The sequence below is a fragment of the Ambystoma mexicanum genome, chromosome 1p, assembly GCF_040938575.1.
Source record: "Ambystoma mexicanum isolate Mex_15411 chromosome 1p, UKY_AmexF1_1, whole genome shotgun sequence".
Classification (NCBI taxonomy): Eukaryota; Metazoa; Chordata; class Amphibia; order Caudata; family Ambystomatidae; genus Ambystoma; species Ambystoma mexicanum.
The window spans coordinates 529,271,017-529,295,945 of NC_090921.1; positions in this window are offsets into that span (position 1 = coordinate 529,271,017).

A 24,929-nucleotide genomic window follows, 5' to 3' on the forward strand; every position below is an offset into this window, starting at 1 on the left:
CCCTTAGCCGGCTGCCCTGGAGCATGCAGCTACACAAGCTTCATGGGAGTTCCCAACCAGTCAGGGCCGGGTGTGGGGTGGGGGAGGAACACAGCAAACAACGAGGTAAAGGGGGCTTGCTAGAGCACCAGTGGCATGTAAAAAAGGAATTAGCCTAAAGGAAAGCTTCAATGTGTTCACAGGGCCTTACCAGGTCTTTACTTGAGGCAGAGGGCGGTCCAAATGAAAAAGTAAAGGTGGTCCAAATGACTCCAATACCAAAAGCCAAGAGTAATGGATTGCTGAGAATTTGTTTGTCTAACAGGATACTAAAGGCACTTCATACCTAATTATTCAACTTTAGCCGCCACTCTCACGAGCAAACTTAAAAATGCTCAACCGCAAAAAAAGGTTTAGAACAAAGAAGATAAAACATTTTGATGGTTTAAAGTTTGTCCTGTGCAGCAAACCCGTACTAAAGGTACAAGTCTTTAACTTGGAATTCATCATACAAAAGGCTGCGTGTAAGATGAGTCTCGGCGCCGTGCTATCTCAAGAATATGAAGACATAGAGCACCCTGTGCTATACTGCAGCAGAAAACTCTTCTCAATAGAACAAAACTACGCCACAGTTGAATAAGAAGCCTTAGCGTTCAAATGAGCAGTATCACACCTGAAATATTATCTGACAGGAAGAAAGTTTTGCCTGGCAACTGACCACTGTCCGCTAATATGGATGAGTATAAGAAAAGATACCAACCCTCAAATTACGAGATGGTTAATTGGCCTACAGCCATTCTGCTTCGCAGTTGATCATCAGATGCGACAGGAACAAGGGAATGTAGATTTCCTCAGTAGGTTTCCGCTTAGTGAAGAAGGGGAAGCCTGCAAACTAAGGAAAAGGGTATGTTATGAATCATAGGATTGTGTCACTTCATCCCGTGGGGGGAGTCTTTCCTTGTGAGGCTGGGGAGGTGAGTCCACTACACAACACCCTCCCTAGGGATAGAGGCAAGTGGGACCTCACTGGGATTGACTCCCGCTTTGGGGACAAGGACTCCTGTTTCCATGAGGAACTCCTTAAACCTAAGATCACTACACCCTCTTCAGTAAGAAAGACATGAAGAACAAGTTAAAGTTTGTTATTGTCAACCCAGTATACCATTAATGTCCATGAGAGAAAACTTAAGAAAAACTGGGACGAAGAAGATTATGCGAGCCATATTCAATGAGAGTCTGAAAGTGAAGAAGGACTTGTACGAAATACCAGGGAAGCCTCATGATAACATCATAAATCAGAAAGGCAGTGCCCTGGAAGGAAGCAGAGACAGTGAGTTTCAAATTGGCTGGTGTCACACAGCTGAAGAAGCCCTGGCTGTGCGAACTACGACGCCTTTGGGAAAGGAAGTACGCTCGAAAATCTGAAACCAGGAGAGAGAGCGTACTGACTGGGAGAAGGTAGCAAGACAAGTTACCAACGCACAGCGTTGGACAAAAGAGACAGAGAATGCTAAAGCAGAGAGAAGACGTGCCGTGAGTTGTCCTGACCCCGAAGGGAGGAAGAGTGGTGGTGCAACAGAAGGCGAGAAGCGGTGGACCGATGGGCCCATAAACTATGCCGACAACACTGTTGAAGAGTTGACACAGAAGGAAGCGAATGGAAGAGTGATGAATCAACCATTTCATACATTGCTGAAAAGGCCCAGAGCCGTTCTGACCCGAGGAGAAGCCGGTCCTGGCCCACATAGGACAGAGTGAAAAAAGAACATTGGAGAGAGAGTAATATTCATTACTGGAATGTTCATACTCGTCTCAGTCACATGACAGTATTGGAAATATTGGGAGAGACTAATAATCATTACTGGAATGCTTATACTCGTCCAGTGAAAGGGGAGCATTGAAACTATCAAGAGAGAGCAATAACGATTGGTGGAACATTCACACTCATCAAGTATAGACGAGTTAATAAAAGGAAGTGAGAAAGAATATTGGAACTTGATAACCTGTGCTGATCAGGATGAAAGATACTTAATAAAAGCCTGGAAAAACTGTGTGAAAGGAAAGAGAAAAGTGTTGAGATAGTCAAGGACATACAAGAGATGACACCACAGGAAGAAGATCAAAAGAGTAAAAAGAAAAGACAGATATTAAGATCTGCAACTGTACAGCCTAATGAGAGTGGTGGCCAACAAATATTTACGAATTCCATATTGAACTGAACTTGGGGGAAAGCTGTATAACAGGAGAAGGGAGTCAATCTCCAGTGCCTTAGTTTTATAATAGTGGTAGGGTCAGAGTAGACTCGTTTGGGACAGTGGACAGGATCTGATTTAAGACTTGTAGCAGTGACTGACGAGCACCATAGCTAGTTTTGTTAGGCAGGGAACACCCATACATTAGGGAGACTTAGGCCTTTTCACCTTTTTGTTAAATAAAACTACACTAAAATGGTATGCCAGACTTTGTGTCCTTCTGACTTGCCACAATATGAAGAATTGGGATGGTCTGATTCCATAGGCCCTCTTTGCAGACCCCACAAGCCTCAACCGGTTTCTCGACATTTTAACTGGTTTATGGATGAAATCCTCATGACACCCTCTATATCATGAGATGAATGGGAAGACCCTGGCGCTGTCCATACTAGTGATCATCCTCTTGTCCAGAATAGAAGAAAACATATTGAAGTGGTCTGAGTTCTCAGTAACATCCTCATGCAGAGATCCCAAGCAAGACAGGACATATATTTTAACAAGAATGCCATGCTGAGAAACTTTAAAGTGGGTGACAAAGTAATGGCACTTATTTTTACCACCAAGTACAAACTTGGGTAGATGGCATGACCCTACACCATGAGAGAAATAGTATCATCTCAAACTTACAAAGTACAGCAGGCAGACCAAAGAAAACCCTTGCAGCTATACCACATAAACAAATTGAAATCCTGGAAAGAGAAGAGTAATCCCCTTTTGATGGCCCTCTTCGAGAACACCACCAGAGAAACACTGTTAATGACTAAGGTATGTGTCATGAGCGCTACTCCCGAGGAGCCAAGACTGGCCCAGCGTCCCCGGAAGCAGGCTCATCATCCACACCCCCGGTTCCAGCAGACCCCTACAGGGGCCCTTTGGACCATGTCCTGGCGCATCTGGCGCCAGGCTCATAAGGAACCACAGTCCCGGCGCCATGGGCGCCGGGCTCATATTCTTAAAGTGTGCAGTAGTGATTGGGTGGACTTACCTGTGGCAGACCATGCTGCATACTCACCTAGAACAATCCAAGCTGGGTGAAGTCCCAGCCACTGGCTGGGAGGGACCAATCCTCTGTTACAGGAACTCTTTTCTTACCTGGGTGGGGCTGATACTAATCCTCTGACACTGGAACTCTTTTCTTACCTGGGTGAGGCTGGAGGAAGAATACGCACCAAAGCACTTCTCCACTATTTAAACCACGCCCGATAGAATTCACGTGCTTCGCGTTATTCTGCAACAGCAGCAGGACGCTCACCGAGTCAGCTCCTGCATTCCAGGTCCAGACACACCCTCAGCTTCTCGAGCAGCAACCTGTGGATGAAGAAAAGGCACAGGAACATCTACTCACCAGAATTCAGCCACAAGAGTCCAGTCACATAAGGTTAGAAAACGGGCAACACGCTCGCAGCTGCGCTCGCTTACCTTATCCATCCGTGATCACACCGGAGTTCACCGCGGCCTTCGCTTCGGCAGCATCCCAGCACCTGGAAGACAAAAGACATTGTTAGTGGTGTCCGAGCCGAAGGGTTCGCAACTCAGTTATACTTACGCGCTTCTTCACACGCAGCAGCGGCAGCATCGCCCTCAGCATTTCGGCATCTGAAAGAAAGGAAAAGACATTATTAGGAGGTGCCCATTTTGAAGTGGCCACAATTCAGTAATACTTACGCGCTTCTTCACGCGCAGCAGCGGCAGCATCGCCCTCAGCATTTCGGCACCTGAAAGGAAGGAAAAGACATTATCAGAGGCGCCCATTTGGAAACGGCCACAATTCAGTTATACTTACGTGCCACTGCACGTGCAACAGCGGCGGCATCGCCCACAGCATCTGGGCATCTGAAAGACAGAAAAGGACATTATAAAAGGGTGCTCCTTCAGAAGCGGCCTCAGATATTCTATACTCACGAGCCTCTTCTTGCACAGCAGTGGTGGTGTCGCCAACAGCTCCTCTGCACCTGAAGGACTATTACAAGCCACAAGAGGACACTGAGCCTAAACACTGAAATCATCCAGTGACGTAACTGGATTCCACGTGCCCCTGCACCAGAAGCAGGATGGAGAGCTCGGCTTTACTAAACCAAAGGTGAGAGTTCGTGGACACCAGTCGAGAACCAAGAAGTGGGAAAAGCAGAAGATTGGTGGGAGAACTTATCCAACCAGCTTGTAATTACCCCTTTTTCTTCCACCTGCAGAAAACTCACCTTACAAGCCAGACAGTCAATATTCGGAGGTCCTGCCCAGAGCGTCTTCCGATTTCTACGCCTCATCATAGTCATAGAAGCAACTGAGCAGTCCAGTTTGGGTCAGCGCCTCTGTAGGAATCAGGTGAGCGTTACAGTATGTGAGGTGATAATTCCACCTGGGTTGCGAGCCCACACCCTTAAGCGCCTAACAAGCCTTCAATATTCCTTCCCTGAGACCTTCTCAGAAAGACCAGAGAGAGGAAAGAGCACTGGGATGAGTGAGTAGAAAACCTACCACTTAACTGAAACCCGCAAAAAGAGTGTCAGAGAAGAATTACAGAAAATGCTGATCGTAAGAGTAATCGAGAGGTCCTTCAGTGAATGGTTATCCCCCATTATGTTAGTACCAAAACCTGACCAGTTGGATATTCTTCATTGGCATACACTGCTTAAATGAATTCTCGGGGTTCAATGCTTACACCATGCCCAGAATTGACAAACTGTTAGAAACACTCAGCAAGGTGAAATGTATCTCCACTCTGGATCTCATGAAAGGGTACTTCTAAGTGTAACCTAACCCAGAGGCCCAATGAAAGGCAGCCTTCTTCACACGAGATGGACTGTTCCAATTCACAGTGTTGACTTTTGGATGCCAGGGAGCTCCAGCTACCTTTCAGAGACTTGCCAACCGGCTACTGAAACCCTTTAGAGACTTTTCCAAGGCCTACTTAGATGACATGGTGAAACACAGCGAAACCTTGGAAGAATGTGGAGAACAAGTAAATGCCTTTCAATGGATTACTTTTCTCCAACAGATTCCTCATCTTGATAGATATCCATCATCCAGCTCTGCTACTCTGATGTTTTCTCGACAGGGGGGTGTAGTGGACCTCAAATCGGGCGTCGATCCGTCTTGCGCAGTGGTCGATAGTCGGCTCCGGAAGTGACGTTAGGTGCCATACATATACCAAGTCACTACACCCCATGCTTCGGTTCCTTTTTACTGTGCGCTCACACGCTGCATCAGGAACCTACTCGAGTTTAGTCGACATTTTGCTGACAAAGTTTTTTTTTCGATTCACCTCGATATGTCTTCGCAACAATCTCGGGTTTCAATCGGTGCTCCGATTGCGAGGCCAAAATGTCAGTGACGGACCAGCACAACGTCTGTTTATGGTGTTTGGGTTTCACTCATGACACAGAGGCCCACGCGTCATGCGCCAAGATGCAACTCAATTCCCTGCGCGACAGAGCCGGTAAACTGGCCCTGGGCCAACCGTCGCCGAAGTATCTGGCACGGTTTCTCATCCGGTAGCCTGAGCTGAGGCTGAGGGGGCCACTCTTCACGTCAAGGGCTGGCAGTGCAAAAAACGAAAAAGAGGTCCCACACCAAAAGCCATTCCTCATCCTCTTCCTCACGGAAGAAGTAGCAAAGCCACCATTGGCAGGCATCGTATTCTTCCTCAGAGCAAAGTAAGCCCTCTAAGGAGCTGACCACTCGTGAAGAGTGGGATTCGTTTAAGAAAGAAATTCTTGAAATGTTTCGGCACACACGGCTGTCTGCGCAGTTCCCACCTCCAACCAGCAGGCGTTGGCAGCTAAAGCGGCACTCGTTACCCCCAACCCCACACTTACCAGGAAGTCGATGCCTTTGGCGCCGACTGAGCCTTCGGGCTCCGTGCCCCAAGAGGCACGGAAATCGCCCTCTAGAAGCCTCTCCCACGGCACCCTTTGCCCGTCTGAGTCATTGATGCCGATACCCACTCCATTGGCTCAAGTGACTAAGCGCTCTGCCTTGGCATCCATGACCATGGAGCCGAAGGAAAAGTCCTCGACATCGACCAGCAACATTGGCGCCTTTCAACCGCTATCGTGGACAGGTTTTTTCAATTCGATGCAGTCAATTTGCGGCACCGATCAGGCTGAGGAGTACATAGAGGTCAACACCATCTTTGTGGGATCAGGTGGTGTCGTCTGTTTCGAGGACCGAGACAATTTGGCGGCACCTGCTCAGGGCCTTCAAGATGGCAGTTGGTTGGACACATCTCTAGACTTTGAGATGCAACAAAAACAACCCCAAACTCACTCTCATGTCCAGTTTAGGACATTAGGGGAGAAAGTGGTTGACTCCCCATAAAGGGTATGACCTTACAGATATCACGGTTGAGGGCCTGGCTATTGAGCACAACATGCCCTTCAATCAGGCCATAGCTGACCCTTTGGCTTCCATCTGGTAAAACCCATGCACTTTGCCCCCCGCGAACACCAACGTCATGGGGAAGTACAGGCCGGCAAGAGGGAAACCTTACTTCCTCTCAACACACCCTTATCCAGAAGGGCTGGTATTTCAGGCTGCCAATATATCTTCCAGGCCCACGGCATCCGCATCAAATCTCCCTACAGAGAGGCAATGGCAAAGAATAGATTCTTTGTCCAAGAAGGTTTTTACCTCAGGCAGCATGGCTCTCAAGGCCACGAACGTTGGTTGCGGTTTCGCGAAATTCTCCTACGGTTTGTGGAAGGCTGTCAAGCATGCAGCAGAATACATCGCAGAAGGTCATATGCGGGATGGATTTATACAGCTGGTGGAGGATGGGATGGAAACTGCCAAGCAGTCCTTGCAAACAGGCCTGGATATTGCAAACTGTGTTTGCCTCTCCATGGGGTCGGCAGTAGTTATGAGAAGACATGCCTATTTGAAAACTTCCGGCTTCTCCCCCAATGTACAAAGCCACCTTCTAGACATGCCTTTTGACGGGGAGATGCCCTTTGGACAGAAGGTGGATGACTTTGGAGAAATGTAAGCAGTCTAAAATTGCTGCTAAGTCGCTGGGTCTGGCTGCGCAGCCGGCTAAGCCTGCCTTCAGATTTGCCTTTAGAGACAGCGCCTATAGCCTCTATGTGCCTTATGGCATTAAAGCGCAGCCCACACAGGCCCGGCAAGGGCTGAGGTGTTTCTCGTGTCCCGCAATGGGCAGTGGAGCTTCTAAGGGCCAGCAGGCAGCAGCTGCGGCTTGGGAGGAGGCGCCTTCGGAGCCGCTTTGAGTTTTCCCTCCCACAATGTACTGGTTGGTAGAGGTATGACAGGGCATTGGCCCCAGTGGCAGGAGATAATGTCTGATGCCTGGACCCTGTAATTTTCTGCCCTTTTCAAGAAAACCTTCGGACAGACCCCCATCTTCACCGATCCATCCGGGACAGGAGCCCCACAATGACAGTGATGGAGTTCCTTCTGTCACTAGCCTCCGCAGGCCTTCAGGTTGCAAATGTCAAGGGTTATTTGGCAGCCCTTTCTATGTTTAAAAGGTCCCCGGATCAAGGTTCTTTTTTCCCGATACAGGTCATGGCCCAATTCCTGAAGGGCCTTCTCAACAAATTCCAGCCAACTCCCTTTGTTGTTCCGGATTGGGACCTCAACCTAGTGCTTACCTTTCTTATGGCAGCTCTGTTTGAGCCTATGCATTCTTGTTTACTTAGGTTGTTGTCCCTTAAAACAACGTCTTTGATTGCCATCACATCGGCCAGGAGGGTTAGCGAGCTGGAAGCCTTATGCTGCAAGCCCCCCTTTTTGCGTTTCCTCAGAGAGAAGGTATCTCTTAATGTCAGAACAGGGTTCCTTCCGAAGGTTGTTTCGGAATTCCACATTTCTCAGTCTATTGACTTGCCGGTGTTCTACCCTCCTTCTCACCCCACAAAGGAGGAAGAGCACTTTCACTGTCTCGATCCAAAAAAAGACCCTTTTGTTTTTATGTTGCCTGCACAGCAGAGTTCAGGAAGATGGACCAGTTATTCGTCGCCCATTCTCTTTCCCGGAAGTGTCTTGCGATTACTAAACAAACCATCTCACGCTAGATCATTTTATGCATCTCTGAGGAAGTCCCACCGGGAATCGAGGCTCATTCCACCAGGGGAGTCTCTGCTTCCACGTCCCTCCAAAGAGGGGGCCCCTGTTCAGGACATTTGCTGTGCTGACACGTGGTCTTCATTACATACTATTACAAAGTATTATGCTTTGGACGTCGCACGTGGGGCTTATGCAAGTTTTGGCAGAGTGGTTCCACAAAACCTGCTTGCGTAATCCTTTCTGCCCTACTCCTTTAGCTTACTGCTTGGGGAGTCTATCAAGATGAGGAGTCTGCGGGAGAAAAGCAATCCATTGAATGAGAAATTACCGTACCGTAATGTTCTATCTATGGATTTCTCATCACCCCTCCCAGCCGTCCCTGCTCAGAAAGTGTTGTGGCTCTTCGTTCCTGATTTCATGTAGTGCGTTGGTGATGGCGATGGATTAGGGGTGCTCATCTCAGTTACTAAATTGGAATGTTTTTAACCTGTTAACCTTTTGGTTTCTATTCCATAGTTGCTTTTTAAGGCTGGTTAGCCTCCTTCCGTTTTCCGATGCAGCATTTGAGCTCGGTAGAAATTGGGAGGAACTGAAGCATGGGGCGTAGTGATGTGGTATATTTATGGTGCCTGACGACACCTTTGGAGCCGATGATCGACCACCGCGCAAGACAAAATGACGGCTGAGTCAAGGTGCATTATGCCCTGTCGAGAACATTTCCGGGCAGCTGAGCTGGATGATGGATATCTATGAAGATGAGGAATCTGCAGGAGAAGAAACCATAGAAAGAACATTATGGTAAGGTTCTTTCTCCTGTTCACCCACCTGTGACATCTGGCCCAACAGCTCACCCCTCCAAATGTCATCTAGCCAAAGGTTCAGTTAAGTATCTGGGCTTTCAGGTAGGAAATGGGTACCTGCGACCCCATGAAGCCAAGGTACAGTTGGTCCAGAATGCCCCCAGACCAAAAACAAAGAAAGGCATTCAGCAATCTTGGGCCTAGCAGGCCACTATTGGAGGTTGGTCACCAATGTTTCAACCGTGGCAGTACCCCTAAATGACAAACTGGGAAAGGGGTAACCAAACCGTATTAAGTGGGATGAACAAGTGCAAGAAGACTTTGAACAGCTGAAGACCAACTTGTGCAATATTACAGTCCTAATCCTGCTGGACCTTTTGAAGGAATTTCTCATTCAGAACAATGCCTCTCTTGTGGTAATGGAAGCTGTCCTATCCCAAGCAAGAGAAGTAGAAGAAAAACCCTTCCTCTTTATCACTCCAGCGTTACATTCACGAGAAAGAATGATAGTGGAGTTGGAATGCTTGGCAGTTAAGTGGGCAGTTCATAGCCTACGATACTACCTCGCTGGGCAACAATTTAAGCTAATCACTGATCAGACCCGATTAGTCTGGATAGCCCATAACAAAGATACCAACCCACAGATACTCAGATGGTTTCACATTGTACAACCATACCCCTTCAAAATAGAGCACCAGGAAGGAAAGAAACAGGCCAATGTGGACTATTTATCAAGATAACCCCAGGTAGAAAGTGGGAGAAAAAAGTAAGGGAACTTTGGGGGAAGGTTAGAGATGTGTGACAGGGGAATGGACCAGATTATGTCTGGAGGGAGCAGGGAACCCTACCAACCTGGGGTAGAAGGCATACCAGGGCATTGCCAGAGATTGAACTACCCCGGCTGTGATGGAAAGGAGTTGAGAGAACCCCAGTCCCTGACTTCCCAGGATGCGTGAACATGCATGACAACATCGGTACCAGAGTCTCTTCTGCAATGCCTATCAACCCTCTCTTCTGTCCAGGTTTCTTGTGTTTGTATTTCAGAACCACATCTCCCAGAAGCATACAGGCAGCAACAGAGGAAAGCCGCAGTGAAGCTGCAGACACAAACTAGTTATCACAAGCCGAGTGGCGCACTACATCCACTTCCTGTGATGACACTATGCCACACCAACAGACAGACCATGTGCAAGCATGGCCGGGAAACCGTAGCAGTGTATGAAGACAGAGACAACGAGAATGGATTATTTTCAACAGCGGCAATGTTGATCCTGCCAAAGGCTCAAAAGGAGCTGAGCCAAGGCAACCTTTTAAAACTTCCCTGACCAAGACCCAACCCGCAACGGGAAAAGCTAGAAAGCGTTTGGGTCCACAGGACAGGGGACAGGGAAAAGCAATGGAATCTGGGTGGAGCATTAGAAGTGGACTGTGGGCGGTCCTGATGGAGTTGGAGGACCAAAGACCAAGCAGTGGTGACTAGCGGTGGAGAAAAACAGGCAGTGTTTGAGAGAGTTCAGTCTTTTATGCGAGAGAGAGAGAGAGAGTAGTACCGATTGAGAAGTGTAGTGTGGTTTGCTGGAGCCTATGGTAGAAGAAAAGAAGAAAGATTAGAGGGTTAGAGAGAGTGTAGGTGTGTATGTGGTGAAGTGTGTAAGGTTCCGAGACAATGTCGGGTGAGTAGTGGGAGTGTTGACAAAGCAAAGTGGTGGAATGGAGGAGATTAGAGAGTAGGTGGAAAGTAGCAGAGAGATGGGAGGTATAAGGAACGTGGTGAGATCAGGACACAGAGTGGAGGCGATAGAGAAGCAGGGAGTGTGGTAAGATCAGGACATTGAGAGAGAGGAGAGAGACAGAGAGAGATAGAAGTAGGGAGTGTAGGGAGATTGGATACAGAGGAAGAGAGGTGCATAACGAGGGAACAAGGGGAAGTGAGCGAGAGACACACAGAGGAAGAGAATGAGATGAGTAGGAATCAGGGGATGAGTGAGAACTTGGGAATTTACTCTTGAAGGGGTAGGGTAATTTAACCTTAAAATGTTTTGGATATAGTTAGAAAAGGCAACAGCCTGAGATTGATTGATTGATGGATTTAAAATGTATATGGCATAATCTTAACCTCTGGCATTGCTTTGGGCAACCCCCAGACCATCATTCTTTGCCTGCCATGCCATTACAGAAGGGGAAAGACATATGCAAATCAGGCTTGGTACCACCCCAAAAGGGGCAGTCCAGCAGGCATGGGACCCATGTCTGGGTATACCCGTCCCACTTGGGGTGACAAAGCAAAAGCAAAGAGGTGATGGCTGAAAGGTTTAGAATGAATCTTAACCTCTGGCATTGCTCTGGGCAACCCTCTAGACCATCATTCTGGCGAGTACAGAAGAGGAAAGACCATACGCAAATCAGGTTTGGTCCCACCCCAAAAGGGGCAGCCATAAGACAGTAGGGGTCACCAATCAATGCCTATAACCTCTGGGAAAGTAGGAACGCCTGGACAAGGGTGAAGGAAACCACCTGAGAGGTTGGGCGGAAGTCATCTAGACCCTCTTAATATGACCATCAAAAAGGTTTCAGAAACACTTGTTGAAGAATATCCATAAAACCATTGAAACTTTATACATGGTTGCTGTATTCTTGTGGTCATCCGTGGCAATAGTTTCTGGTTTGTGCAGTTGATCTTTGTTCCTGATGCTTTGCCGAAGACTGAGACATCATCCATGTAGAAGGAACACTTCGCTTTGCCTTTTTATTTGCTTCTTCGCCTCTTGATCCCGCTGATGTCGCTGTACTGTCTGATGTGTTGCGTCAGGCCTTCTATGACAAAAACAAGCCGAAGAGGTGAGATTAGAAAGCCTTTTCTCACCCCAGATATTACTGCAATTAACTGTTAACCACAGCATTACTAAAGATGTCTCTATACATTATAGACCCTAGGGTCTTTGACATTTGACATACGCAATCGTGCCTCTGATGATTTATAGGCTATCTGCAATCCAGTGACCAGTTCTAGTTTAGGTGGACAAATATTACGATCTCTCTTTTCAGATGGCTAGCTATTACTTTTGCACTGATCTTGTAGTCAACTTTCAGTAGAGAGATGGGTCTCCAATCCTTGAATTCTCCTCTTTATTCTTTCTGACCAGGTCTAGTCTAGGTGGACAAATATGACGATCACCCTTTTCAGATGGTTAGCTATTACTTTTGCAATTACCTTGTAGTCAACATTCAAGAGAGAGATGGGTCTCCAATCCTTGAGTTCTACTCGTTCTCCTTTCTGCGTGTCGAAGAGTGTGATTTTGTCTTCTCTCAATGACAGTGGCATGCTTCCTGTCCATGCCATCTACCCGTACAGCTCAAGCATGTTCGGTCTGATTAGGTCTGAGAGTTCAACATACAGTTTGATGGGGAAATCATCACATCCAGGATATTGCCGTGCTTGGAGGACATGACTGCCTGGTGTAGCTTCCCCAGTGTGAAGGGGCATTGAAGCTCGCTCTTTTCTCTGGGAACAATGTCTTTGAAATCCCAGACAGTAACTTGTCTGCCTGAACTGTCTTGGGCATCTTCAGTGAGTACAGATTGCCAAGCTGGTGACAAATGCCATGACCTCTTCTTTTTCAGCTTGTAGCCCCCTAGCTATTGAAGTCCTACCACAGGTGTGATGGTGAAGTGAAGCTTTTTGAAGAAGAAAGAGATGCATTTTTCATAATTCTCAAGGTGTTCCACCCTTGAACATGACTTTCCTAGACTCTACATGTAAGTGGTTGATTAACCCCTTCTTGGTTTCCTCCATGTCCCAGCCGCCAATCTTGAGTTGGAACCATTTCTGCAGCTTGGTTTGTAGCTCTCTGGAGGTTCTCTTTTATTTCTTGTGCAGCAGCTCTTCTTCATCCTAGAAGCAGCTCTGGATATGGGACTGCACTCACTCCTACCACTCTCTGTGGATTAAAAGCAGTCCCTCATGCCCCTCCATTCTGTGTATATCTCAGAGGTTTGGCATAGTCTTTTCAGTGTGCAATTCAGCTTCCTATGGTAGTTGAAGGGTGGAGGAGGGAATTGTAGTGCTGAGGAGGAAGTAGAAGTATCAGGATGGTAGCAGTCACAGTGGGTGGAGGCAAACCTAGAAAGAGTCAAAGACTTCGGAGGGACAATGGAGGTGGACATACAGAGTCGAAGGAGTGAAGGTGGGTGGAGATAGGACCAGGAGAGTAGTGAGAAGGCAACACTGGGAGGAGAGAAGGAGCAGAGTGTAAGAGCGTGACAGAAAAGGAGACCGTTTTGGGCAGAGTGTCGAGAAGGATAGCTTCTTTCAGTGTTTCAGTAAGAGTTGGATTAAAGAGCACATCATTTGTTAAAAATGACAAGCCCTTCTAATCCTGGCCTCAGTATTTAAAGAGACTAAGCCAAAATCACATCTAATAAGTGCCATAAGAGTGCAGTTAGGGACCTCTAGACAGGGTCACCAAAATTTGCCGTCAAGATAATTTAAATGGCGTTCAAGTTCTGAGATTAAAATTTCCAAACCGAAAAGGTTATGGCATACACAGCATAAGCATTGGCGATAACGAAAAAATACATAGTTCCTGTGAAGACCCTTCATAGCAGTTTCCTTGGAAACTCCTCGCCCCTCAGTCTTTTGCATGATAAATCTTTTGGAGGCCCTATAATTTAATTCTAGCCCTAACTATTTGTATTCTGTGATTTCCTCCAAAAAGGTTGCACTGTTCTACGACTTAGTGATATTGTCACAACTAGTATGAATCAGTAACAATGCAATACAAATGGCTTACCAGAGAGAAGCTCAACAACAACAGTGGTAGGTGGTTACCTCTCTGATTCCAATTGGGGAAGATGGCCAGACTCAGGAAGGTTCAGTGTCTCTAATTCAATAATAGACCTTCGCAAAGATGCACCCTACTAGCTACCAAGAATGTGAAAAGCTAGATGAGCAAATCATTTGAAAGGGCGCAGGATCCGGAGCACAGGAATACACCAGGCTTAGAAAGGTAAGGTAAACCGAAAGAACTCATCAAGGCGATCTCCCCAGCACCCTGTCCCTGAGTATTGCCCCTCTATCAGTTCTCTTACCGTAGTTAACTTGGTGGTAGTCCGATGGAAAGATGGAAGTCCAAAGTAGTCCAAAACATAGCAGTAGAATAGGAAAACGATAGGGAGGAGGAAGGTTAGTAAGGGACTAAAACCTGTACGGCACAAGGGATGCACTAGAAACTGGTTGGTGCACTGGGTAAATTCTGCAGAGCGTCCATAAAGTACTGTGCACTAAATTCCAAAGTAGGAAGTGGAGGGAGGACACAATTGAGAATTGGACCATTTAGCAGGTAACCTGGTCATTAGTAGTTAGAGACGAAGTTGATCAACTGGAGCCTCAGGAAGATAGTTGAGAAAATGCGAGGCTTCAATTGTGCAAGAAGAAAGCACAATTTGTTCATTGGAGCCCTGACTGAATGTGATGTATGAATTGTGCAACAGGAATGCGCTAATGTTCATTGGAGCCCCGGAGGAAAAGTGAGGCTTGAATGAAGGCACTAATGATAAGTAGAACACAGGTAGAATGCGAGGCTCGACAGTGAGGAGCAATCAAGTTAGATACATACGGAACGGTATCAATCCAGGAAGAGTAACCAATTCGTGTAGACGAGCCGAGGTCAAGAGGATACTGTATCAAACAATGGGCGTGGCCGGAAACAAAAGAAGTCCAGGAAACTAATGTTGAAGTCGTCAGGAGGAAAGGAGACACAGTAACATGCTGGAAGTAGAATGCAAGACGGAGCTTCAATGTAACAAACAATCAGAAGCACCTGATTGCAGATTTGTAAGCATTTCAATAGCTGCCACGTGACATGCCGTGTTCCGTACCACGTGATCGTGGAGGAGCATGTCACTCTTGGATACCAGGTGGCGTACCTTAGCACAGCCGCATAGTCAGCATGGTGACCTGCCTAACAATTTCCAGCGAGTGTAGAATGGCTTGGCAGATGTTCTGTAAGCAGGCGGCAGACGTCTTGCTCGGGACTCGGCAGAGGCCCTGACTGTAGGGAGCGCCGGAGGACAGAGATCAACCGCAATGGCACAATGATTGACAGGCATGACAGATATGTTGCCCTATTTTGTCAAAATAGCATCACTTTACTTAATAGTTAATAATCAAATGATTCACAGCAGCAAGATTTGAAAGTGTGTTCAACTCTTTCTGCATGATCAATCAAAACTAAATTATCTGAATATGAGGTCCAAGCAATAGGAGACTTTCCAATCTTTGGAGAAACCAAATTTTCCTTTGTTAAATAATATTTCATGTCAGAATATGTAAAATAGTAATGGGGTCAAAATACAGCCCTGCTTAAAACCTCTTTTAATTGCAATGCTTTCTGAAAAATTATCAAGTTCGTTTAAGTTGACTTTTTTTAGACGTTTTTCCGTGTAACATTTTAATGCAGTTTAGCCAAACCGGATCTATAATCCCTTTTAGCACTTTCCTCCACAGGCATTTGTGACACAGTGTCAAATAAACCAGAAAAATCCATAAAGGCTTTGAAAATTGGAGTTAGTCTTTAAATAAGCCTGTTTTAATGAAACCATTAATCGTTAGATCATGAACGCCTTCCGAAAACATTAGCAATCACAAGTAATTGTTCAAGGGATGTTACAGATTGGATCTGCTCATTTCTTAGCAACAGAGGTCCAGACTGTGTTGGGGAAATGCTGTTTTTGAACCGGCACAAATACATTGTGTAGTCTCGCAGGGTACGTGCTTGTCCCCGGCCTTGTTTAATGTATACATCAGACCCCTTTGTCACCAACTGATAAATATGGGTGTACAGTTTACCAACTATGCAGATGATATATTCAACTGCTGATGGAGTTAAGCAGTAATTACACCAGGGACTCAGTCAGGTTATGAAATAGTTGTGAGAAACCAAAGGGTGTCTCACCTACTAGTCCCCAGGGATCTCTCTCTCAGGTGGCCAGGACACGGCCATCGCCTTTGGATCCAGATCCTGGGGGTGGACCAGTATTTGTATTTGTATTTTGTTTATTTGTATTGCGCAACCCGGCCCATGGGCATCTGGGCGCATATCTTGAAGGTACATACGTTACATAAATTGCACATAGATGATCAATTCTTGGCGGCGCATAGATTACAAAAGGTATGCAGTTTACAAAAGGTATGTAGTTTACAGGGTATCATAGAGGTAATACAGGGTATCATACAGGTAATAGCAATTATGTGTGAGAAGCAGCTAGATCCTGCTCAAGGAGCCATTTCTTGACCTTATGCTTGAAAGAGTAGAAGGAAGGCTCAATTCTCAGTGTATTAGGGAGAGTGTTCCATAATTTGGCTGCAAGGACTGGGAAGCTAGACCCCCCTGCTTTTTGCAACTTAAATCTGGGTATGCGCAGAGAGTGAACTTGTGTAGATCTCAGCGGCCGAGTAGTTGTGTGAACTGAGAAGCGGCTAGCTAGGTATTCAGGGATGCAGTTTGCTTGGCATTCATAAGTCAGAGCAAAGGTTTTCATAGCTATTCTTTGGCCAACAAGGAGCCAATGGAGGCCCTGTCTTGTGCCAGATATGTGTAATTTCCTTGGAATGTTGAGGGCAGCCCCGATGGCATTGTTCTGAGTTACCTGTAGTTTGTTGATGTTCCTTTGACTGGTACCAAGGAGGAGAGCATTGCAGTAGTCGATTTTAGACATTACCAGGGTTCTGGCAAGAATTATGCAGTTTGTGGTAGTGAGAAAGAGTATACATGCTGTTATAAGTTTGCACGTATAAGCTGCAGCTGAGGCCACAGCATTGGGAGTATGGGACGATTACCTGGGTGAGTGGTCTTCGGGGAGATGGTGAGACACGGTATTCCCCCCTTTCCCGTACCCATGACCCATCCTATTTTAAAGGATCCTCCAAAGTCTCAACTCCCCCGGCCCCCTTTTCTACAGAAACACTGAGCAGAGGAAGAGGCAGACTGAGAGTAAAGAGACAAACACTTACATATCTCATTGGACATGTCCCGCTAATCGGGTCAGGCAAAGTCAGGGACTTTTATTTTTATTACATACATCTGATATCCATTAGTTCTCACCACATGGATAAAAGGCGGAACATAGAGACACTATGAGCAAGGTGGAACATAAGAAGGAGCAGAACGTCCGGGGCAAAGGCGAACCTACAGGAGCAGAGCAACGGACAGAGGGATGTAAGGAACTTATGGTGGCAACCGTAAAGACAGACACAAGTGATCACAGTTCAAGGGTGTTTATTAAACTGTATAAATGGGTGAGCAAAACACCTAATCTAAACCTAAATCTAAGATGGGAGCAAGCTTCGACCATCAAATAATAATAATAAGGCAGTCCTAGTGGCGTCTGGTCAAATAAAAAGGGCCTATACTAAAAGACCTACTGCCAGTCCTTACAGCTAAGTTACAAAAATAGTGTGGGATAGTGTTCACAAGAAAAGAAAGAAGTGTTCACAAAAATGATAAGTCAGGATGGTATACTATGATAAGTCAGGATGGTATAGTGAGGTCTCCCTGCCCCACGTTTTTAGCACGGGACAAGGCAGGCTTCTTGAGCACAGCACACAACTGGGCTTTTCCAGCACAAGGCTACTGTTCTTCTCAGCGATATCAGGATCTTCGGTGATCAAGTCTCTTTACACAAAGTCTCCTGCCCCGAAGACCTGATGTATCAAAATAACAAAACAAAATGTTCCTCTTCATAATCTTTTACGATGGGTGATGACTCTTCACCCCGGGATCCTCCTCAGCCGGGCTCTGATCCTTCTTGACTGTTACCCTCCCTCTGTTGGGTTCACTACGGCTTCTTTACTCCCAATAATTTCACCTGTATTATTCAGGGGTTGCTATGTATTTTTAAATAATCTTTCACTGTGTCCATCCCTCAGCTGGGTTCACTTTTGTCAACACAATGCTCTCGGGGGTTATCGTGTGTCACCCTGTTTTGTAGGCATTCCTCATCCGGGTTCACACTTGTCTACTACACAGTTCGCTTTCCTTTATCACAGTGCAAATTTTCTTCCCTTAGCTTTCCTCTTGGTTATGATGGCTTCCCTCGGTCAGGCTCAGACCATCAATTCACTGTAAACATCCATTAGTCAGGATCTCTAACAGTTCATGATCTTCTCATTGCATTAGAAAAGCGGGGTTCCCTTCCCCTAGCTTTCTTTCGGCATCCCTCTGTCGGGTTCACACTTGCCTTTATTCGCTAGACCTCTTAGGTTCTTTTCCTACTTAAGTCTGGGTCTCAGCCCCCAGTCAGGCTTCACATACTTCAATGTTCTCTGGGTGTTACTAACCCCCCTATTTCGCAGGCATCCCTCTGCCGGGTTCACACTTGCCTTAGCTTGTATTCACTTTACTCAAGTCCGGATTTTAGCCCCCAGTCAGGCTTTTCCTTAAAGCCCAAGTCAGGCTTTCGTTTTGGTTGTGGGTCAAAGACTTTCGAGCATACAAGTTTTTTTTTTTAACTCAACTCTTGTATGACCACTTTGACCTCTTATGACATGCTCTCCTATGGCCCTCTGGTATTTGTAGTTTTAGCAAAAGAAGACCAAGCAGAGTCTTTCGATTGAACACCCACGTGGTGTCGGACCACTCTGCAGCTGGTCTTTCCCTGCATTTCTAACAGTTATGTAACACACACAGTCTTTGTTCTTTAATTCACCTTATGTTGCCATTTGCAACCTTCGCTCAACACAGTTTGCTTTACAATCGGTTCTCCCTCCGTCTCACCGGCTGTGATGAACCATTTGGCGTTTCTTGTCTCTGGAGTCAAGGACGATACCATAATAGCAAGCGTCTATCCCTGCCTTGGTTACCAGTGTAGGAGGGCTCCATGCACCCTTGACATCTGCTACACCACACGCTGGCTGTTATTCCCAGTCGTATGATTCCTTTTGCGGGTCTGGGTCAAAAAAAGGGAAAGGGCACTTCTCTCATTGTCATCCTTTCGGTTCTAGATTCCTTTCTCCTCCTCTTGAACTGCAAGTCCCGGAATAGCTGACCTGTCGTGCGGTCTGCCTTGCTCGTAGTGTGCTTTCGTGCTCCACCTTTTATCCCTGTGGGGAAAGAGAAAGGGCCATCAGGTGTGTGCGGTTATTATCAATTGCCTGACTCTGCCGGACCCTTGTGTTGGGACATGTCAGGTAAATGGCTCGGGTGTTAGTCTGTTGTTTTTCATGGTGTAAGAAAGTGTTTGTGTCTGAAAAGGGGCTGCGGGTAGAACTTCTGAATATCCTACAGGGCAGGATGGGGAAGAGTTGTTATAAGGAAGGGGGTACCGCATCTCACCCATCGGTGTCCCACTTCCACTCCACGAGGACCCCTCATCCAGGTGATCCTCTTGCACTGGTCTACTCCCAGGGACTGGATCCAACAGCAATGGCCGTGTCCTGGCCACCTGGATGACAGATTCCCGGGGACTAGTCAGTGAGACACCTTCTGGTTTCTCACAGGGATGAGAGTAAAGGGTAGAGGAACCCAGGAGATCCCTGTAGGAGGTTGTTGCCTCTGAAGAGCCGTGAAAGCTATGCACAGGAGGCCAAATCCCAGACAAGAAGACTGCATTGTGTTTCAAGGATGCTAGCGACCCTCCCCGGTGAACGGCAGAGTTGGGGAGGCAAGGCCAAGCCTATGGTGTTAACCTTGACTTGTGAATTGAAACAGAAAAGAAAAGAAAGTAATGCACACAGCATGTGAGTTGGCGAGTGACATGAAAAGCTGGTGTGTGTGTTAAGGAAAGATTGAAGTTGAAGTTTCAACAGTATGTCTCACAATTGAAGGTCGCACGCATGTGGATGAGACGTGAAGGAAGGCAGACCTGTGGTGAACTTTAAATTACCGATAACCGTACAGCCAGTGATATAGAGTAGCGGAGTGGACTGGCGAAAGGAAGTAGACCACTCGAAAGTCTCTGCGAGAGGTGAAATGTTTTGTTATAAAGCGACTAAGTGAATGAACTCTAAAATGCATGATGATCAAGATTAACCGCGGCAAAAAAGGGGAAGCGAAAAGGTGAATGTTGATCTTTTGTGCTTATGATACTGAACTACCGAGACCAAGAGACACTGGGGAAAATAACACAAGAGTGGGAGCTGAAGAGAAAGTCGAAGTGGTCCTGCGGAGGTCTATAGTAACAACCTTGCACATTCGGAAGTCTTCGACATAAGGAAAAGGTCAGAGCCTGACTGAGGGAGACCGAAAGTGTGATAAGTTAGGGGAAGGGAACCCCTAAAGAATGTGAATTAAGGTTGGGGAAGGGAACTTCTGCAAGTGCTGTGATTGAAAGGTCTGCGCCCGACTGAGGGAGACCTACATGAACTTTTGCTCTGAAAGGTCCAAGCCTGACAGAGGGAGACCTACATGAACTTTTTGTTGAACTATGATTTATTGAGAGATCCGAGCCCGACTGACTGAGGAAGACCTATGTGAACGTTATGCTTTGAGAGGTCCGAGCCCGGCCGAAAGAGTCCTGCGTGAACTTTTGTTGAACTGTGAAGGAACTTTTTTGAAAGTTGGAATAAGTGACTTTAACATGGAAGGCCAAGCGGGCCTCAATCCTCATTTGAAGTGCCTTTGTTTTGAGAACCTGAGCCAGAGTGTGTCATCCTGTTTATGTGGATCGCCTTGCTCCGTGCTGTCTGTGGGAAGGAGAGCTGACTCAGTCACGTTGATTCTTTATGTTATAACACTGACTTTCTTTTGCATACATATTCCCCTTTACACACTTTGTGTATATGAGATCGGGCAGACATTAGGGTTTGTTAATGGTTGGCCATCTTTGATTTGACAGAGACTGACTAGGACTATGTTTCTTTATTATTTCATGGTAGAGACTACTCCCATCATAGCTATAGGGCAAAGCAGGAGTTTTTCAAAACCCTGAAAATTGAATCAAGGTTTTGAAATTGTATCTCTTGCATCAATGTCATAATTGTGATACCATGCCTCCCTTACATATGGTGTCGGTAGTGGGATACGACTCAATTGAGACAAATTTGGGGACCCTAAAATTCCAGAAACATAGTCACAGACCCTCAGACCCCTCTACCACCACAAAAGTATCCACAGGCTTTGATATTTTTAGCATCAAAGAAGCCACTATCCCTCCTGGGAAAAGAGGCATGATTCCCACTGACTTAGTTCTAATACCCCCTTCAGGTTGTTGTATAAGATTAGCCCTAAAATCTGGCCTAGCCTGGAAATTTGGTCTAGATGTCCTAGCAGGCATTCTAGATTCAGACCTTCGGGGAGACATACAAGTTCTCTTACAGAACCATGGCGAGACTCCGTTTGAAATACATCCTGGGGACAAAATTGCAGAGGGAATTCTTGAGAAAGCTATATTTCCCCATTTTGAAGAAGAAATGGAACCAGAGAGGTAACCAAGGCTTTGGAGAGGCCGATGAGATACGTACCAGCGAAGCAAAAAGGGAAGAGGAACCTACCATCCTTCCCGACCTAGCCTTCACCAAGCGAAATGATCCAGTACTCGCAGAAGCTTTCTTACAAGTGATAACTGAGGGAGAATGACAAGAAAAGGGAAGCCCCTTTTTCTTCCGGAAACAGGGATTACTATATAGAATGGAAACCTCCAGGGAAGGCCTAAGTAAGACTCAATTAGTAATTCCCAAAACCCATCACAAGATCGTGCTTGAGATTGGACACTCTCATTTGACAGAGGGACATTTGGGACAATCTAAAAGCCAAGCTCACATCAGTGGGAAATTCTATTGGCCAGGTATCCATGCTGACATAAAGAACTTCATCCAAACATGCGAGATATGCCAAAAAACCACTAGTCTATTGAAAAGAGTAATGTAAGATACCAAATCTCTATTTTCCTGCTTTAATCCCAGTAGCTCCTTGTCCTATGCTAACGACACATTCCTTTAGTCAAACAACCGCTTTAACTCCTCCAAAAACTGATGCCAAAATGACGGCTGAGTCAAGGTGCATTATGCCCTGTCGAGAACATTTCCGGGCAGCTGAGCTGGATGATGGATATCTATGAAGATGAGGAATCTGCAGGAGAAGAAACCATAGAAAGAACATTATGGTAAGGTTCTTTCTCCTGTTCACCCACCTGTGACATCTGGCCCAACAGCTCACCCCTCCAAATGTCATCTAGCCAAAGGTTCAGTTAAGTATCTGGGCTTTCAGGTAGAAAATGGGTACCTGCGACCCCATGAAGCCAAGGTACAGTTGGTCCAGAATGCCCCCAGACCAAAAACAAAGAAAGGCATTCAGCAATCTTGGGCCTAGCAGGCCACTATTGGAGGTTGGTCACCAACGTTTCAACCGTGGCAGTACCCCTAAATGACAAACTGGGAAAGGGGTAACCAAACCCTATTAAGTGGGATGAACAAGTGCAAGAAGACTTTGAACAGCTGAAGACCAACTTGTGCAATATTACAGTCCTAATCCTGCTGGACCTTTTGAAGGAATTTCTCATTCAGAACAATGCCTCTCTTGTGGTAATGGAAGCTGTCCTATCCCAAGCAAGAGAAGTAGAAGAAAAACCCTTCCTCTTTATCACTCCAGCGTTACATTCACGAGAAAGAATGATAGTGGAGTTGGAATGCTTGGCAGTTAAGTGGGCAGTTCATAGCCTACGATACTACCTCGCTGGGCAACAATTTAAGCTAATCACTGATCAGACCCGATTAGTCTGGATAGCCCATAACAAAGATACCAACCCACAGATACTCAGATGGTTTCACATTGTACAACCATACCCCTTCAAAATAGAGCACCAGGAAGGAAAGAAACAGGCCAATGTGGACTATTAATCAAGATAACCCCAGGTAGAAAGTGGGAGAAAAAAGTAAGGGAACTTTGGGGGAAGGTTAGAGATGTGTGACAGGGGAATGGACCAGATTATGTCTGGAGGGAGCAGGGAACCCTACCAACCTGGGGTAGAAGGCATACCAGGGCATTGCCAGAGATTGAACTACCCCGGCTGTGATGGAAAGGAGTTGAGAGAACCCCAGTCCCTGACTTCCCAGGATGCGTGAACATGCATGACAACATCGGTACCAGAGTCTCTTCTGCAATGCCTATCAACCCTCTCTTCTGTCCAGGTTTCTTGTGTTTGTATTTCAGAACCACATCTCCCAGAAGCATACAGGCAGCAACAGAGGAAAGCCGCAGTGAAGCTGCAGACACAAACTAGTTATCACAAGCCGAGTGGCGCACTACATCCACTTCCTGTGATGACACTATGCCACACCAACAGACAGACCATGTGCAAGCATGGCCGGGAAACCGTAGCAGTGTATGAAGACAGAGACAACGAGAATGGATTATTTTCAACAGCGGCAATGTTGATCCTGCCAAAGGCTCAAAAGGAGCTGAGCCAAGGCAACCTTTTAAAACTTCCCTGACCAAGACCCAACCCGCAACGGGAAAAGCTAGAAAGCTTTTGGGTCCACAGGACAGGGGACAGGGAAAAGCAATGGAATCTGGGTGGAGCATTAGAAGTGGACTGTGGGCGGTCCTGATGGAGTTGGAGGACCAAAGACCAAGCAGTGGTGACTAGCGGTGGAGAAAAACAGGCAGTGTTTGAGAGAGTTCAGTCTTTTATGCGAGAGAGAGAGAGAGAGTAGTACCGATTGAGAAGTGTAGTGTGGTTTGCTGGAGCCTATGGTAGAAGAAAAGAAGAAAGATTAGAGGGTTAGAGAGAGTGTAGGTGTGTATGTGGTGAAGTGTGTAAGGTTCCGAGACAATGTCGGGTGAGTAGTGGGAGTGTTGACAAAGCAAAGTGGTGGAATGGAGGAGATTAGAGAGTAGGTGGAAAGTAGCAGAGAGATGGGAGGTATAAGGAACGTGGTGAGATCAGGACACAGAGTGGAGGCGATAGAGAAGCAGGGAGTGTGGTAAGATCAGGACATTGAGAGAGAGGAGAGAGACAGAGAGAGATAGAAGTAGGGAGTGTAGGGAGATTGGATACAGAGGAAGAGAGGTGCATAACGAGGGAACAAGGGGAAGTGAGCGAGAGACACACAGAGGAAGAGAATGAGATGAGTAGGAATCAGGGGATGAGTGAGAACTTGGGAATTTACTCTTGAAGGGGTAGGGTAATTTAACCTTAAAATGTTTTGGATATAGTTAGAAAAGGCAACAGCCTGAGATTGATTGATTGATGGATTTAAAATGTATATGGCATAATCTTAACCTCTGGCATTGCTTTGGGCAACCCCCAGACCATCATTCTTTGCCTGCCATGCCATTACAGAAGGGGAAAGACATATGCAAATCAGGCTTGGTACCACCCCAAAAGGGGCAGTCCAGCAGGCATGGGACCCATGTCTGGGTATACCCGTCCCACTTGGGGTGACAAAGCAAAAGCAAAAAGGTGATGGCTGAAAGGTTTAGAATGAATCTTAACCTCTGGCATTGCTCTGGGCAACCCTCTAGACCATCATTCTGGCGAGTACAGAAGAGGAAAGACCATACGCAAATCAGGTTTGGTCCCACCCCAAAAGGGGCAGCCATAAGACAGAAGGGGTCACCAATCAATGCCTATAACCTCTGGGAAAGTAGGAACGCCTGGACAAGGGTGAAGGAAACCACCTGAGAGGTTGGGCGGAAGTCATCTAGACCCTCTTAATATGACCATCAAAAAGGTTTCAGAAACACTTGTTGAAGAATATCCATAAAACCATTGAAACTTTATACATGGTTGCTGTATTCTTGTGGTCATCCGTGGCAATAGTTTCAGGTTTGTGCAGTTGATCTTTGTTCCTGATGCTTTGCCGAAGACTGAGACATCATCCATGTAGAAGGAACACTTCGCTTTGCCTTTTTATTTGCTTCTTCGCCTCTTGATCCCG